Genomic DNA, 16,237 nt, shown 5'->3' on the forward strand with positions numbered 1-16,237 from the left:
CTACCGAGGAGGGTAAGGCAAGAGGATCACTTGAGCCCTGGAGTTCAGGGCCAGCCTGAGCAACACAGAGAGAAAGAACCCTTGAAAAAATAAAAATGAAAAGAAAAACAAAACAAAAGCTATTCAGTAATGTACTTTATACATTGCTTGTCTAATTCCAAGGGAGGATGATACTATCGGCCAATGAGCCCCGATTACTGACCAAGGCCATTTGGGGCCATGGACATCAAACACTGTTCTTTTACTTTTAGTTTTGTTTTTCCTTACAGAGATAGATGGAGGATGGTGGTGTTCATCTGTTACCTATTTACTTATCTCATGCTACAGATTATAGAATCTTTATAGTTTGTGGCTGCTATTTGGTTTGGAGAGCAAAGAGATGAGATGACAAGGAGTGAGACAGTGAGGTGAACAAGGTAGGATTCGTACTAAAGTTTCTGCAAGTACTGCAGAGTAACTCCCAGAAGTGAGCTGCCCTGACTGGCCCACCAGCCAGGCATGCCTATGCCACAGCCAAGGGACACACAGGTAGATGCAGGCTTTGGGGCCTTTCTTGACAATGGACAAGAATAAGGTTTTAGCAAGGGCAAAGAAAAAAAAAACACGATAAAGTATTCTAATGACAAGTGAAGATTTATAATCATTGTCTTAAAATCCTTGACGTACGCCCTAAATTTTTAAATTTGGTGATAGAAACTAGTCACCAGCCCGGGAGTTGGCACCGCGGGGCGGAGGCCCGCGCCCTGGCCCGCGCGCGGTTGGGGCTGCGGGGGACCAGAAGATGCTGCAGCGCCGCGAGCTCGGATTGGCGGAGAAAAGGCCACAAGCGAAAGCGCCAGGAGGTGCCGCCCGCCGGCGGGGGAATCCCAGGTTGGGGCGCGCGAAGCCTCCGCCGCCCCGCCTACCATGGGCGCGTCCGCCCTCGGCTGCCGCGCCGCGCTGCCATTGGTGCCCGGCTGTGACACGCCAGAGCCGGCCGGGGCCCCGGGCGGGCGGCGCGAGGGGCGGGGGCCGGGCGCGCGGCTGATGAAACCGGCGCCGGATCCCGCCCGCCTCGGCGCCCCATTCACTCCGCGCGGGCAGGTGTGAGCTGCGCGTCCAGCCGGCACGCCTGACCTCCGCTCGGGGCCGATCGTCCGCCAGTCCGTGCGTCCGTCGGTCCACCGCAGTCCTGCTCGCATCCTGCCGCCCGCCGCCGCCCGCTCGGTGAGTGCCCGAGCCCTCAGCGCAGGGACAGCTCCCTGGCGCGAGTCACCTTGGAGGGGCCTCGGCGCCGCGTGGGGTCGCGGGAGGAGGGAGCGAGGTCAAGGAGGGTCCCGCGCGGGGGGTGTTGGCATCCTCCCGGGAGGTCCCTGGCTGGCCAGGAGCGGGGACGTGCCCGTGGGGCCGGTGCCCATGCGGCTGTCGCTTCCACGGAGTCCATTTTGGTTCCCTGAAGGCGCAGCGTGGTGCATGATGCAACACCGACCGAGTAAGCTGGGGCGACCTGGCGCCGCGCGATGCCCGCTCCGCGCGCCTGCCCAGGGACCCTGGCGCCGGGGCGCTCGGGGTGGCCTGTGTGGCCCGGGGCGCGCGGCGGGCGCGGGGGGCCGGCCTAGGCGGCATCCCGAGCCCGCCGGCAGCGAGGGAGACCTTCCCTTACATGGCGCGGTGCTGAGCACCCCGCCCCGCCACGAGGTCCTGGGATGTGTCATCAGCCGCGGGTGGGGACCCCGCCAGGACTCTGGGAGGGTGGCCCCGCGGCAGGTGGCCGACCTGGGGACCGTGCTGCGCACCCCTGCTTGGTGGTCGCGGCGCCCGCCTCCTGCCTCTCCTCCCTTTCATTATAGACCCCGAGACCCGCCCTGTCCCCCAGCCCTTATCCAAGTTCCCCAGGGTTACTTTGAGGAGGTCACCTCAAGGTGGGGCTTCTTGTGCCGGGATTGGCCTGAAAATACAGGGTTCCTCAGGCCCTCCAGATGGTTTGGAGTAGGAGGAAGTTCTTCCGGCTTCATAAAGACAACCTATTCTCAGCGTGTTTCTCTCTGCGTAGTAGAAAACTTCCCCGGGCACTGGCAGGTCACCAGCTCAGCGTGTCCACGTAGTAGCAGCTGCTCCACAGTACTACCGTGGCCTGCTGGGTGAGCCTCTGACCCTCCTCATGGGGTGTGGGAACCAAATAGGAGTTGTGTTTGACTTGTGTCATTACGATAGCCAGACATGTGCCTTCAGGAAGAAAGAACTACACTTCCCAGTACCCACAGTCATGCTCTCTGTTGCTAGGTTTTCTCCCAGAGGACAGGGTTGGGATTTCAATCCCAGATATATTTCCCTAAAATAAATATGCTTTTTAAGTAAAAATTCACTAGAACTGTGTACATTGCCTTCTGGCTGAATGTTCTAATTGTAATTCAAATTATAATTTAGTTGGGTTTTTACCTTAACATAGCTTGCCCTTTATGTGTGGTTCAGATAAAAGGAAACCATGATACATTTATTCCCCTGATATTTTTTGTAGGTCTCAGTGGAAACTATCATTATTTTCATATGAATGCACCCGCCTGGCTTTAAAACAAAAGGTCTTATTTAAGACACAGGATCCGAATAGAAATTTAGGGGAAAGGTCAATAATGGATTAAAATTCTTTTTAAAGGTTTGGCATATTGAGGTGTTTAATGATTATAAAGGTAAAATTCAAAAGGTGTCAAAGAAGTTTTGAGTAAACAAACAGGACAGGGCTTAATAAGAAGCCATCAGAAAAGTACTCAGTTGGCTGGATATGAATCTTAGAGCCACATGGCTGTTTTTATGCATGTGATTATTGGCTTTAGGTGAATAAAAGTCACAAAAGACAAGATTGATGGCCTCAGGAAGTTTGAATTCTAAGACACATATGTTCATTACATTTTATGGAAGATCTCATCCTCTGATGGAATTAGCACATGGTTATTGGGTATTCTAGTTTCTTTATCGAATCCAGTAAAATCGGGCAATCGTTGGAGGGCCCATTGCATCCAATGAAACGAATCCTTTCTTATAAGTAACCATGTATTTGAAGGTATTGCTTATTAATGCCAGGGAGGAGTCTGAATAGGAAGAAGTCCTTGTTATGGAGGGAACTGCTGTTTCCTCTCACTCTGGGGATACCTGGGTCTCTGTCATCTTGCCCAGAGGCTCTCCCCAGATACCCTTCATTTCACTTGGCCCTTCGTCCTTACTCCATGGAAGACCTATGGATGAGACCCTGGCCTTATGTGAATGATTGGTCCCTTCAGGCCTGGGTTGTGTGTGTGTGTGTGTTTTGCTAGGGATCAAACCCAGAGCCTCTCCCGTGCTACTCTACCACAGGGCTGCACTCCCAGCCCCTGGTCAGCGTAAATTTAGAGGCATACCCAGCCAGATTGGCAGTATTCCCATGTGAAGTGTGAGAGAGATCAACTATAAATCCAAGCATGGTGGAGGTGGGAAGGCTAGGAAAAGAGCATGTTGGGTGGAAGAAAGATTTGAAAAGACACAGCTAACATTTTTAGGTACTTCCATCCCTAAGGACAGGCCTGGACGAGATGGACCCTTTTGGGGCCCTTCCAAGGTGTATGACTGTGTTGCATCCACCTGTCCCAGAGTGGTAGCCTTCTTCCCATTCACCTCATATTTAAGTTGGGAGCTCATTGAGCTCTATCTCTTCTGCTACCTATCACCTCCCTTGCCCCTCCAGAGTGGGCAGCTTGCTGGTGGACTTCCCTGGTAGGATGGGGATCCCAGGTCAAGGTTCCCAGGTTTTAGTTCTCCTCCAGGGAGGGAATACAGTAGAAAAATCTTTGGCTTTCAGCCTCATGGTAAACTTGAGCTGCTTCTCTTTCTTTTCCTCCATAATCGGTTACCTGTCCTCCCTCCGCCCTCCAACAGTTTGGAAAATAATGGCCCCTGCACTTGTTTGGAGAGAGTCAGAATTTGTCAAGGGAGGTTCAGTGCATTTGCTCTTGGAGTAACTCTGCCACAAGGATGGGCACAAATGGGGGAAACCCTTTGGTGGACTGCTAACGATGTCTGTTTCCCTCCCAAGGCGTTGGTTCATTGCAACACTGGCAGACTAGGGGGAACACTGTTTTCTTGATCCATTGGTCAGGATTCCGTCCTCCCAGGACTGCTGGAAAGACATTTCTGGACATTGGAATGTTCACCCTACTGCCACACGCAGTGGCTTGCATTGGGCTTTTCCTCTCTGGTTATTATGGACGGGGGGACCTGCAGATGGTACCTTTAGGGATCACACTGTGCAAACTGAGTACGAGCTGTGACTGAGGGGTGAGGCATCCACCTTTCCAGCTCAGGGCGGACCCTGCTGCTGCTGGTCTGTGGAGCCCTGGGGAGGGGCACCGAGGCTGGGAAGAGTGCTGCTTTTGACTTCTGGACTCAGCTTTGCCCCTCTCTCCATGTGCAGACTCTGGGAAGTCATTTAAACTTTCTGAAACTTATGCACTTATGGGGACCTGTCCTTCGCAGCCTCCCTGGCGAGAAGCTGGAAAGCTTGAAGTCCATTCGATCCTTTGACAAAGGTGTCAAATTCATGCAAATTCTTTTTTGAAATCAGCTCTATTTCCAGTTTAGATAGTGGTGGGAGAAAGAATGTCCCTTTTCTTGGTAGCACTGTGTCTTTCTCCGTTGTCTCTCTTTTTCCAGGTTGTGTTTCCTTTCCCCCTCCCTTTTCTGGGGGTGCAGAGGGCCTGGGCAGATGCATTCCCTTATCTTTCCACATTCCTTCTGCAGGGCTTTTTTTCAGGATGTTCAGATAGTTCTTGACCATACGGACAATCAGACATTTTTCCTGTGTGTTCAACAGTGGGTCCTAGTTCCGGATCATAGAGACCATGTAGCAGTGGTGACTGCTTGATATAGCCAACCTGAGCTTATGGCCCCACTCCCCAAACTTTGGGGTCAAAGTAGAAGCCACGACCCATCCCCAAAGAAAGGGCTGAATGACAGAGTGAGCCCCGCTTACAGGGATGCCTGTTCTAAAGTATTTCCTGTACCACGTGGAAATCCTTTCCCACGCTGCTTGCATAGTAATTGGCTTTTATTTTACTTATTTATTTATTTTTTGAGACTGGTGTCTCTGCATTACTGAAGCTGGTCTCCAACTCCTGGGCTCAGCCTCCTGGATAACTGGGGGTATAGGTATGTGCCATTGCACCTGGCTTTTAGTGCTTACCTTTCAAAGGTGGAGAGGATTTAAATGAGATAATTGATGTTACACACTTACAGCACCTGGTACCCAGTATTTAACGTAAATCTTAACAGTTATAGTGGAAGGAAAGGTTAACTCTTTGATTTAGATGTGGGAGAAAAATGATTTTTAAAACAACTTAAGTTTGCTTCTCCATTTGCCATGGCAATGAAATGTAGCCCCCTTTCCTTGGAATGTACCCAATTCAGGGTGTTGTGGGGCATTTGGGCCTTAGAGTAATCTGTTGACAAGTTCCCCATCCCCTCTGGTCCTGGGTCTGGAGGGAATGATGACAGCCCTGGGCTTTTGGCTCTATTGCCTGGATGTGCCTGATGAGATCCAGGGGCCACCTTGGGGGCCACAGTCTTGGGCTTGGCCACTCTGAGCACCTCTGGGAAGCCCCTTTCTGAGTGTTTGCTGTGTGTGTGTGTGTGTATGCACATCTGTGTGTTTAGCAGGGGATGTGTGTTTAGTGGGTGTGGGTATAGTGGCTGTCCTTATAGTCATCTTCATTCTCAACATTGAACCCAAATTACCCAAAGTCCTTGGGTTTGAGAAGAGCTAAACCCCAAAACCCAGGGCCATCTGTTTCCATCCTTTCTTTGAGTAGGTAATATCCCTATTGGGTAAGGGTGGTGGGCTCATCCCTCAGTGGGGCTCAGAGAAGGGAGGGAACTGAACATTGTCATTTCCTCCAACGATTGTGACAGTTCTCATTCTTCCCATGAAGTGGCTTGAATTGATCTGTTAAGGTTTGCTTGGAAATGCCCTCTTTCTCTTTCCACACCTTCTTCCTTGCCTACCAAGTGCCATCTACCAGTCTCACACCAGATAGGAAGGAAGGCGGGGACAGATGAGGTCAGGAGTCACAAGTGCGTGTTTAGTGCTTTCTGAGTACTTGGTGCTTGATGTATTTTCTTCCAGCCTTGTAACTGCCTGTCAAGTCTGGTCCAGCTGTTTTGACTGATGGGGAAGTGAAGGCAGGTCCTCGCTACCCCACTGGGCACACAAGCAGGTAATAAGTGGCAGAGGGAAGATTGGAACCCAAGTGGCTTGGCTCCAGCAGCCCCCATGTGTGTGATGGGACTGTGAAGCCAGCCCTACCTGGGCTCCAGCCTCTCTTGGAATGTGCCCGGCGTGCCAGGTGCCTGCTGAGATGGCAGCACACACCTCTGACTGCTCCTGTTTGTTTCTGGGCAAGTTGTGGTGATGCTTGCAGGGCCTCTCCACCGTTGGCCAGCTCTGGTTATTATCGTGGACAGTGGGGACCTGCAGATGGAGCCTTCCCTCCCTGGCCCTGATTTCTCTCTACCATCTCTGGATGCAGATCTTCCCTGCACAGCTGGAGCCCGGGGGCTGCTGGGGCAGCTGTGCTGGGCAGGTGGCCAGACTCAGGAGCCAGCATGTGTGGCAGAGAACCGGCTGCATTCTTTGGGGGTCAGTAGTTTGTCATTCACGTCACTAGCCTCTGGCTGGCCACATTGCTTCCTGCCCCAAACCACAGGGGTGCCCATCCGTTCATCCCTGAGCTCCACCTCCATGTCTCTGCAGGGAGAACTCCTCGCAGGGGGTCTTGTGGGAACCAGAAACTGTTTACACTCCATTCTTCTGAGGCCTGTGGTAGTTGTAGTTCTGCCCCCATCTTTCATTTACTGATTTCTGCCACGTGGTGACATGGGGAAGTGTCCCCTTCCTTTGAAGACACCCCTTTGACACCCTTGGAAAGCCTAGGGTGGCAGCTTTCTACCCTCAGGAGTGCTTTCCTGGGGGCCAGAGCTTTTCAGGTGGCAGGGGAACCTCCTACCCTCCCTTGGGATGAGACCAGGTCCAGGAAGCTGGGAGTTTTGGGTGCAGGCCTTGGGGACCCTCAGAATTCCTGGAAAGGAAACGGACAGGTATGTAGTAAAACTGTTTTCCACCGCTTTCCTTCTTTCTCATTTCTTTCTTTTCTCTTTCAGCTTTTTTTGGATAGCATTTTGAACTTAAGGAAAAGCTTCAAGAGCACAAGTAACCCATGTGCCCTTTCCTCCAGGCCACCAGTTGCCACCATTTTGCCCTTTCTGCTTTTCCCCCACATAGACACACACGAGTGCACATATGCACGCTTTTCTGACATGCCCTGATGCATTATTTGCCTCTCCATACTTTATCATGTATTTCCTAAGAACAAGGATGGCTGCAGTGTGAAATCTTTGCTTTTTTCCCCTTTTCTCAGTGCTGGGGATGGAACCCAGGGCCTTGTGCATTCTCCACAAACTCTGTTCCATTGAGCAACACGTGCAGCCTGACAGTGAATCAAAATCAGGAAGCTTAACCTCAATGCAGAGGTGTTATCAAGTTCACAGCCCTTGTTCAACTTTGAATTGTCCACATGGTGTTCTTCACATGTTCTTGGGGAATTGGAGCTCAAAGGAACCCTAGTCTAGTATTCTACCGTATTCTAATTTTCTGCATCACAAGTCTTTTAATTTTTAAAGGCTCTCACTTTAAGAAAAAGTTCCTAAAAGGGGGACTGCTTACCGTGAAGAACTTGGAAACTAGTACAGTGACAGGAGAAAATAAAAAAGCCCATGATTGCTGCACAAAGCCTTGGCACTTGGCCAGGTGAATGGATTGTAAGAAAAGTGGTTGATCACCTGGCCCTGCAGACTGCAGGCCCCACTCCTGGGAAGAGCCCCCTCAGCTGAGCCCTCAGGCTGTCTTTCATGCCCCTGCCCACTCTTTGGGTGGTTGCCCACATGAGCAGGCTGACAACCTCCCTTGGTAGCACTTTACTCGTGCCCACACGTAGGTACTTGGGGTGGGGAAGGGCGGAGATCATTATCACATACGCAGGACTTGTTTGAGACTTGAAGTGTTGCAGGTCCTCTCTTGTCTGCTCTGTACCCCTCGCTTCCTCGACTTGGCAGAGGTTAAGGATGCACATGGGCCTGACAGAGGGCTGCGGCATGGGCCCCCGGTGGCTATTGCATATAGTTGCAGACTTGCCGCTGGGTGAGCCTCTTGTCCTTTCTAGGAGGCCACTGGAAAAGTAAAAGGCAAAATTCTAAATTGTGTTGCTTTGTTAATGACTGTGCTACTCATACACAGACTTTCTTAGGAGAAGGTTTCAAAACTCCTGTGCAGTGGAATTTGGATCTTCTCTGTTTGGGTTGTCCCCTCTGCCATCACCGCCAGCACTGAGAGTGGCTCCCCTTTTTCCTGGCCTGGAATGGGTCCTCCTAAGTGAGTCGGCTTTCTGGAATGATTTTGTTGGAGACTATTCTTTCAGTGTGCACGACGCCTCACTCTTTGCACCTCAGTTTCCCTGAGCTGCGAACCTACCTTGTGTGTGAGAAGGGGCCTCTGAAGGTCATGATCAAAAGCTTCAAGTATTTTTCCATGTGTTTGTTTGTTCTTCTCCTGCCCCAGACCCTCTCCTTGAAGGAGCTGGCCTTGACAGTGACTCCGGTGGGCAGCCGCCCAGGGTCCATGCACCCTGCTGAGCCCAGTAACTCCTAACCTGGCCCGACCAGCACCGAGGGCTGCTCTTCAAAGAAATCCTTTGAAGTGCAAACATTTCCTTTCCTGAAAAGAAGGGAAATTGAAATGAAAACGTATTGTTCTGGGCAGACAATGTTCTCTTCGATCAAAGAGGGAGAGGGGCTTATAAAGGGAGATTCGCAAATCAGACCTTGATGTGGCAAAGCCAGTGAGTGTCCATCACTGTGGAGGAGGGCACGGGGTCTCTGAGGTTGGTAAGATTGCATTTTTTCCTTATGCTCCTAAATTGAACATATTTGATTTAACTATGTCTCTTTGTGTTTTTTCGGAAATGACTTTCGGTGAATTATAATTCTGTTTCCACATTAGAATATTGTGTAGCCAATAGAAATGGCATTTTCAAAGAACATTTGATCTTAATGGGGAAAACTTTAATGTTGAAAGTGAAAAAAAAACCAAAAAATCCCGATTGTAATTTTCCATGTTCACCGTTATCTTAATGAGATCTGGGTATCACAAAAAGAAAATGTGGTCAACATTGAACTTTGGGAGCTGGGAGTATAGTGCAGTGCTAGAGAGGATGCTTAACATTTGAGAGGCCCTGGGTTCAATCCCCAGCATCTCCTACTCCACAATAGTCTTTGTTTTGTTTACTGCTGTGTTTGTAGCACCTATGATAGTGCTCAACAAATATTTATTGAAGGAATATTTATATAGGTTAGTAAAACAGTATATTTTAAAGGAAAAATAACTGAGGCAAATTGTAACATTTGTCAGGTAGATAGGACAATAAGTTATTTCAAGTTTCTATTACAATTCTGCCCAGACAATCTCACTTTGGGGTTTATTTTATTCTTTGGTATAAGTATGTACCATATTTTGTACTTCAGTACAAATCATATGGTGAATTGTTTGCTCTGTCATTTCGATTTAGAGTAATCCAGCCCTGTTAAGATCGGAGTATCAGGATATTACATTTTTGCTAGGTTGGTTATTAGATATCTTCACAGATCAGGTAAAATTAGAGCTTTCTATCAACCTACCCTGTAGCTAATCACCATTGGGCCAGCCTGTCCCATCCTGTTGTGGAGAATTTTTGCCTGATTTGCCTAGGATTTTTTATCTTTTAAGTATCAAAGATGACCGAGGTATACTGGCTGATTTCTAAATTTATAATGTTTTCAGAAAATACAGCTTTTCATTTCTACATACAATGTAGATAAGCTTTGGAAATGTCCCTCATTTAGGCTGTCACCTGTCTCTCTGGTCCTGCAGGAGGATATAGGCACCTGGGGTTCAAGGCTCTGGTAGTGCCTGTCCTAGCCGTCAGCACAAAGTTCTAGAAGCCTTTCTCGGGAGGTGTTTGGAATGTGACTTCTGCTACCCACACACTGGTGTTCCCAAGGACAGAAACTTTGACCACTATCTACAATAAGAACTAAATTTACATTGCCATCAAGTCCACACATGGCGACACACATTGATAAAAAAGATTGGAAGTTTCCATGAAACAACACCTACCCATTATTCTTTCCTACAGTGCACTCGGATAATTTTATTTTTTTTACGGTCCTGGGGGTGGAACCCAGGGCCTCACACGTGCTAGGCAAGACCTCTGCCACTTTCCTCTACCCACAAAACTCTTGATAATTTTTATTCTTTTCTATTTCATTAAAGACATTAAAAAAGAGGGGTGCTCCTAGTGGCCACTTCCAGTTTGCAAAACACTGCCACGCTTGGATGCACCTAGCCTGCAACTTTCCCAAATCTCAGGTCTGCTGCAGGCACTAAAGGTATGAGAATAATTTGTCTAGACCCTTCTCGGAGGAGAAAATTTTGCAGTAGAGGTTTCTTTTGTGGTGAGAGTTTCTGTCTGAACTGGACTTTATTCCTTGTGATGATTCCCAGCAGGGGAGCAGGTTTACAGGACACCTGTGAACTTCCCAGCTTGCTTTGAGTTGCAAACTGAGTAACTCTGGCATCAACTTTCTTTTAGAGGTGGCCTGGTCAGGATATGTGTGTGTGTTCGTGTGTTTCTCAGAAATGGGCCTTTATTTATTTATTTATTTATTTACTTGTGGTGCTGGGGATTGAACCCAGAAGCCTTGTGCGTGCGAGGCAAGCACTCTTACCAACTGAGCTATATTCCCATCCCCCTTACATTATTAATTTCAAGTACTTTGAATTTCCTTGAATGTATTTTTTTTTCAATGTGTTTTAAGAAAGAACACGTCTGAAAAGTTAGCCTTTTCTTTCAGAGTTAAGGATTTGTGAGTACAACAGGAAAAAGATGCTTTAATAGAAAAGTTAATTTGGGGTCTGTCCAATCTATTGGATTAAAGTTGAACAGAGTATTGCAAATATAATACTAGCAATGACAATTATATTATTAAATAGTTCTTGGAAAGGGTGAATGGATTTTTGCTTAAGAAGAATTTGAATTTTATTTTGATTTAGCAAGTAAATATTCTTAAATAACAAAGCCTGTGTATGTAATTCTTAAAACAATTGTAAATCAAGGGAGTTAGTTCCATTGAACAAGGGCATAGTGACATAACAGAACTAACACAAAATAAAATAAATTGCCCTAGTTTATTAAAACACTGTACAAATATCTGTCCTGTTCCTTGCAAACCTCTTTTATTTACTATGCTCAATAAAAATAAATTTGCTGTAAGAATTCAGAGTACTTAATTTACAGTCTTTTAAAAAATGCATGTGTAAGTTATAAATTGCCACCACTGTTAGTATTTGAGTAGGAACTTCATAAATTTGGTTTTATGCTGTTACATACATATTATTTGAAATAAGTGATAATCTTTAAATATAGTTGAGTGACGCACTCCTCACAAATCTATAATGTCAAATTTTTAACAGCCATTTTGGTTTTTTAAAAATCACTTTTGTTAGAAGACATTTCTTTTTCATTTTACTTTCTTCCTAAAGGGCTATCTTGGGGAGATATTAAGTAAGAATATCATTAATTCTTTGAATAATTGTCCTGAACTGGGAAATGTTCATCTTATTGGTCTTAGAGTTTGCAGTCAGAATTTAGAAAGTGATCAAAACTAATTTGAGGTAGGGATTAGTGCAGTAGAGTTTTGTTTTTTTTTTCAGTAATCACTGAATGTCTGTGAGTCTTTGATCTGGTGAGTGCAACTGTATACCTTGGGCAATTTTGAGTTGGAGTAGTGCCCAGTGGAAAATAACACTCAACATGAATTCAAGTCACTTTCCTGGGTGCCCCTCCACTGTCCTGGTGGAGCCTCTGCAAGGGAGATCTTGCTGTGCTACCGTATAAGCTCTTGTGTTGGTGGTTGAGTTGGGGCCTCTTAGGGGCTTCTGGCTCTGACCCCCAGAGCTGTCTCTTTCTGGTGAGGTGTCCAGTTATGTAAAGGAAGAAGTATCATTTTGCCCGAGAGGCACTAGGAGGCAGGCACAGAGGGAGAGAATGGGATCCTCGACACTGTTGCTTCCTCAGAGCAGGAAGTGCTGCCCCAGGTCCAAATGAAGAGACTCAGACATTTTAGTTCTTGTCCCTTTTCCTAGAATTGCTCTTGCTACTAGATTTCCTTGAACTGGCAGAACTTTGTGCCCACTTGATAGTGAGTGTGGACACGGTGCAGGCCCCCTGCCTAGGCCTGAGAGCCATATTCCTCTTAGGTCTGGACTTCTCTGAAGGATGCAAGGTGTACACTACTAAAAGTAAAACTCTAAACTTAGGGCAACACTTACTGTAATATATCATTTCTGGAAATATAACACACAAAACTGGAAGCGTTTCCATTGTAGTTGTGCATATTAGGTGAATTCTGTGATGTGCCTCTTAGTTATTTCTGTCACTCCTTCATCACGGTCTAAAGGCCATAGGTAGGTAGGTGTATAGGGACTGGACAGATGTGCCAGTGGAGGCCGGCAACAAGGGTAGAAGGAGGGATTATATCTTCCTAAGCATTTAAGTAAACTATTTTGCATAATATGACAGGGCCTTTCCTATCTTAAAGTCAAACTCTGGGTGTCTTTATGCTATCTAGACCAGGGTTATGTACAAATCCTCCCCTGGGGATTTTGTTGAAACTCAGATTCTGATTCAGGAGGCCCAGATGGTTTCTGAGAGACTACATTTCTAACTCCAGGATCACCTGGAGTGGCAAGCCCCTAGAAAATGCTGGAACCTGCAGTCATTTAGGAATACCACGGATTGAAAGATCTCAGGCCACATCTGTCTTCGTGTCTTCTGTACCTGGAGCAGTGAGTGGTACAGAGTAGACATTCAAAAAGTGCCTTTTCAACGGAAGTGAAGAAATTGCTGTCCCGTGCCCATTTATTTTAGTGCCTTTGGAGGGGCCTGGTGGCCCCGTCTGTAGTCTGTGCTTTCATTTTGACCAGCCTGCTTATCTGTTTACAGCAGATAGGAAGTGATAAGTTCCACTGCAGAGGTGGGGCTGCTGACAGTGCTGAGAACTGATAGCCCAGGGCCTGACAGCAGGGGAGAGGACAGAGTGCTGCAGAGAGAAAGCAGCATGGGGGGAGAATTGAGCTGAATGATGGACACCTTCTTTTCTGTTGTGTGACCAGCGGCAACTCTGTGCCTTAGTTTCCCTGCGTGGAAATGGAGAGTCATGGTTTCCCACTTGGTAGGCAGTGTTGAGGATCAAAGCTTTGGGGCTATTGCCAGGCTGAGTAAATGGGATCCCTGTTAGGAATGGTGTCTGCAGGGTTAAACTTCAGGCTTCAGAGAGGTTTCTGCCAGATGAAAAATCCCGTTCCTGAGGTTGCCCATAAATGTGTCTTTGCTTTGCTAGTAAAAGAGTAGGTGTCAATTAACATGCAAAGTGAATTCTCCAGACGATGGAGCAGTGGAAATGAGCTAAGGAGAGGTTGCTACATGTTCCCTCTTCGTCAGGAAATTCTTCATGGAAGAGGCAGATGCAGGAACTTTCTAATTAAGGTCGGGCAAGGGGAAGATGAACCTGGCTTGGAGAGGGCCTGTGGGGGTGGCCATGGTGTTGACAGAGCTGGCATGGATTGCCAGGTTTCTGGGCCCCCTGCTCAGAAGACCTGAAACTAGGGTGCCCCTTGGAAGAGCTAGCACGCATTTGGGTGTATGCCCTTGTGGTTAAACCTCCTTGCAGTTTACTTATTCTTGGTTCTTAAGAAATCTCAGGAAGGGTGGCTAAGGGGAAAAAGGGTGCTTGGGCACAGTTCCCAATCTCCTCTACCTCCTTGGAGGTGTTGGACTCTGCCCGGGGGAGAGATCTGACTTGGAATACTCATAACTACACCTTGGCTGTGTCTAGCCTGCCATTGAGTTCAAGGATCCCTGCCCGGCACATGAGTTGGTGGAGAGAAATTTAAAGGGGATGAAGCGGAACAGTTTCTTAAAGAGCCTTGACATAGTGTTAAGCTTCCCAGATGTTCTACTGATCACCTAGAAACGCCTAAGAGTTCCCTGAAATTTCTTATTCTAAATGGTTTTCTTGCACCTTCTCACAGGAAAGTGGTGCGGGGGCATGAGAATGGGGTGCTATAAAATGCAGGTATGTGGCTTAGTTTTGCTGTTGTTTCGTTCACTAACTCATATACTCATTAGAAGGCTTTTTGTTGAGTAGGATATAGAAATACCAATTACAATAAACTAAAAATAATTCAGAAAGGCAGGAAAATAAAAAAGAAATGTCATTTACATGTTTCTTCAAAATCTGAAACTTGTGATCACTCCTATAAAGTGTGAGCCAAGGCTGCCTGTTCCAGGAAAGGCCCGGGGTAGTTGTGGGTATGGTGGGGTTGGTGGTGGAGGGACTTAGGATTTATTCTGTGCCCTTTGACAGCTTGTGAATTTTGCATGAGGCACGGGTTGAATTTATAAAAATCCCATCATGGCCTTGTTTGGGGGGAAAATCAGATTAGTTTTCATGGTACGTCTGGCAGGAATTTAGAGATCGCTTACGGTCACCTTTTCAGTCACTTAAGAGGTGCAGACTGTTTATTCTCCTCACCAGGCTTTAAGATGGACAACAGATCGCATGGGTGGAAGTGTGCAGTTGGGCTCATGAACAGTCCCTCTGCTTTACAGCACTTGTCACCTTGCATGGGGGATTGGTCAGCTGAAGACATGTGTCATGATTGTTTAACGAAGCAGCCAAGGGAAGAAATCGTGACACGTTCAGAAGTGTGAAAAATTCCCGTGAAGGAGAAGGTTATGCCACCCGTTGTAAGGTGTGTATTGCACCAGCGTTGATGGACGGTGCGCGTGAAGAGAGTGACGTGGAATGGTCTCAGGAAAGGGCACGCATTAATGAAGGAACTAGGAGACCAGGTGTGGGCAGGTAGAAGAAACTTGGTGGAGGAGTCCTGGATTCTTAGCAGAGCCTCCTGGGCCCCGAGAACCCGAAAACCCAGATAGGCCATCTCTGTTGTCCCCTGCTGGGTTCGCCACACTCTCCTCAATCTTCAAAGTGAGGCCACCTCCGGGTGTGTATCTACCCTAGACTTGCCCTTTCAGTGACCTGGAAGCACATAGACCACAATGCTGTGGACTCTTGTCACCCTGGGCAAGACATATGCTCGGGCCACCTTTTCTGCTTACCGATTTAGAAGGGATTGCATTAAGATGTTACTTTCTTTGGGATTTCCAGCTCTAAAAAGGATAGAGGTGACCAAAGACCCATGGGAGAGCACTGTGTGGTTTGGTGATATGTGAAAGCGAGTGTCCAGGGGTAACAGTGATCAGGTGTACTGGGGACAGGAGTTCTGCTCTTAGGACATGAAAGATTGTCATTGAGAATCTTGGCTTTGTCTGCGTAGGCCCAGAAATGCTGAGCAGGACTCTGATACTCCCAGAAGGCACAATGACTCTTATAAAGTAGGGGCTGGGGGTAAGGTACCTGGAGACAGTGTCCATGTGGTTCACCAGACTTGTGCTCCCTCAAAGGACTGTTCCAGAAGAGCTTCTGCATTCGAAATGGTAAGTTTCCTTGTTGCAACTGTGGAGCGTGTGGTTTTGGATGCAGCATTTCTCAGTCTGATTGCCCACTAGTGGATGCTAATCCATTCATGACGGCCGGCCATTTCCAATTGGTGTCGGTCGAGCTGGGCAGCAGGGTTCTGTTGTGCAGGGTGACTCCTGGGGAGGGCTGGAATGTCAGGATAGGCCATGAGAAGTTTCAGCTCCAAACTATCTCACCAGAGAGGAAGCCTGTCAGAGGTTATTTTTCAAAAGACTTATGAGCCAGTCCTACACATCAAAATACAGACAGACCTCATCAAAGGAAAGGGAAAGAAATCCCGCCTGTGTTAACCCACGCTGCGTGGACTGGGGGTGAAGCCTTGCAGCAGCAGCAGCAGAAGCAGCAGCAACCCCTACTGAACCTCTGTGATGAAAAATCTAGCAAGAGCCGCCTTCTGCCCGAAGCGCCTTTGGCAAACACTTCATGGAGCTCTTGCTTCTGCTTCTCCCCGACCTCTTGAGCAACAGACTTCCCCCTGGCAGAGTAAAGAAAAGCACAATGTGAAAGACGAGAGAGGGCTTCCTGCCTGCCTCCAGGTCCT

General features: G+C 47.7%; 1 protein-coding gene across 2 annotated transcripts in view; it reads left to right on the forward strand.

The window, feature by feature from the left end:
- The first annotated feature begins 1,030 nt into the window (after positions 1-1,030).
- The window catches only part of Slc7a1 (solute carrier family 7 member 1), a 93,745-nt gene continuing 78,538 nt past the window's right edge, over positions 1,031-16,237 (forward strand). For both annotated transcript variants that reach the window (XR_011707421.1, XM_027928856.2), the window contains exon 1: positions 1,031-1,206. The gene's annotated coding sequence lies outside the window, so the exon portion shown is untranslated. The remainder of the gene's footprint in view (positions 1,207-16,237) is intronic.

This window comes from Marmota flaviventris, chromosome 4, assembly GCF_047511675.1.
Source record: "Marmota flaviventris isolate mMarFla1 chromosome 4, mMarFla1.hap1, whole genome shotgun sequence".
Classification (NCBI taxonomy): domain Eukaryota; kingdom Metazoa; phylum Chordata; class Mammalia; order Rodentia; family Sciuridae; genus Marmota; species Marmota flaviventris.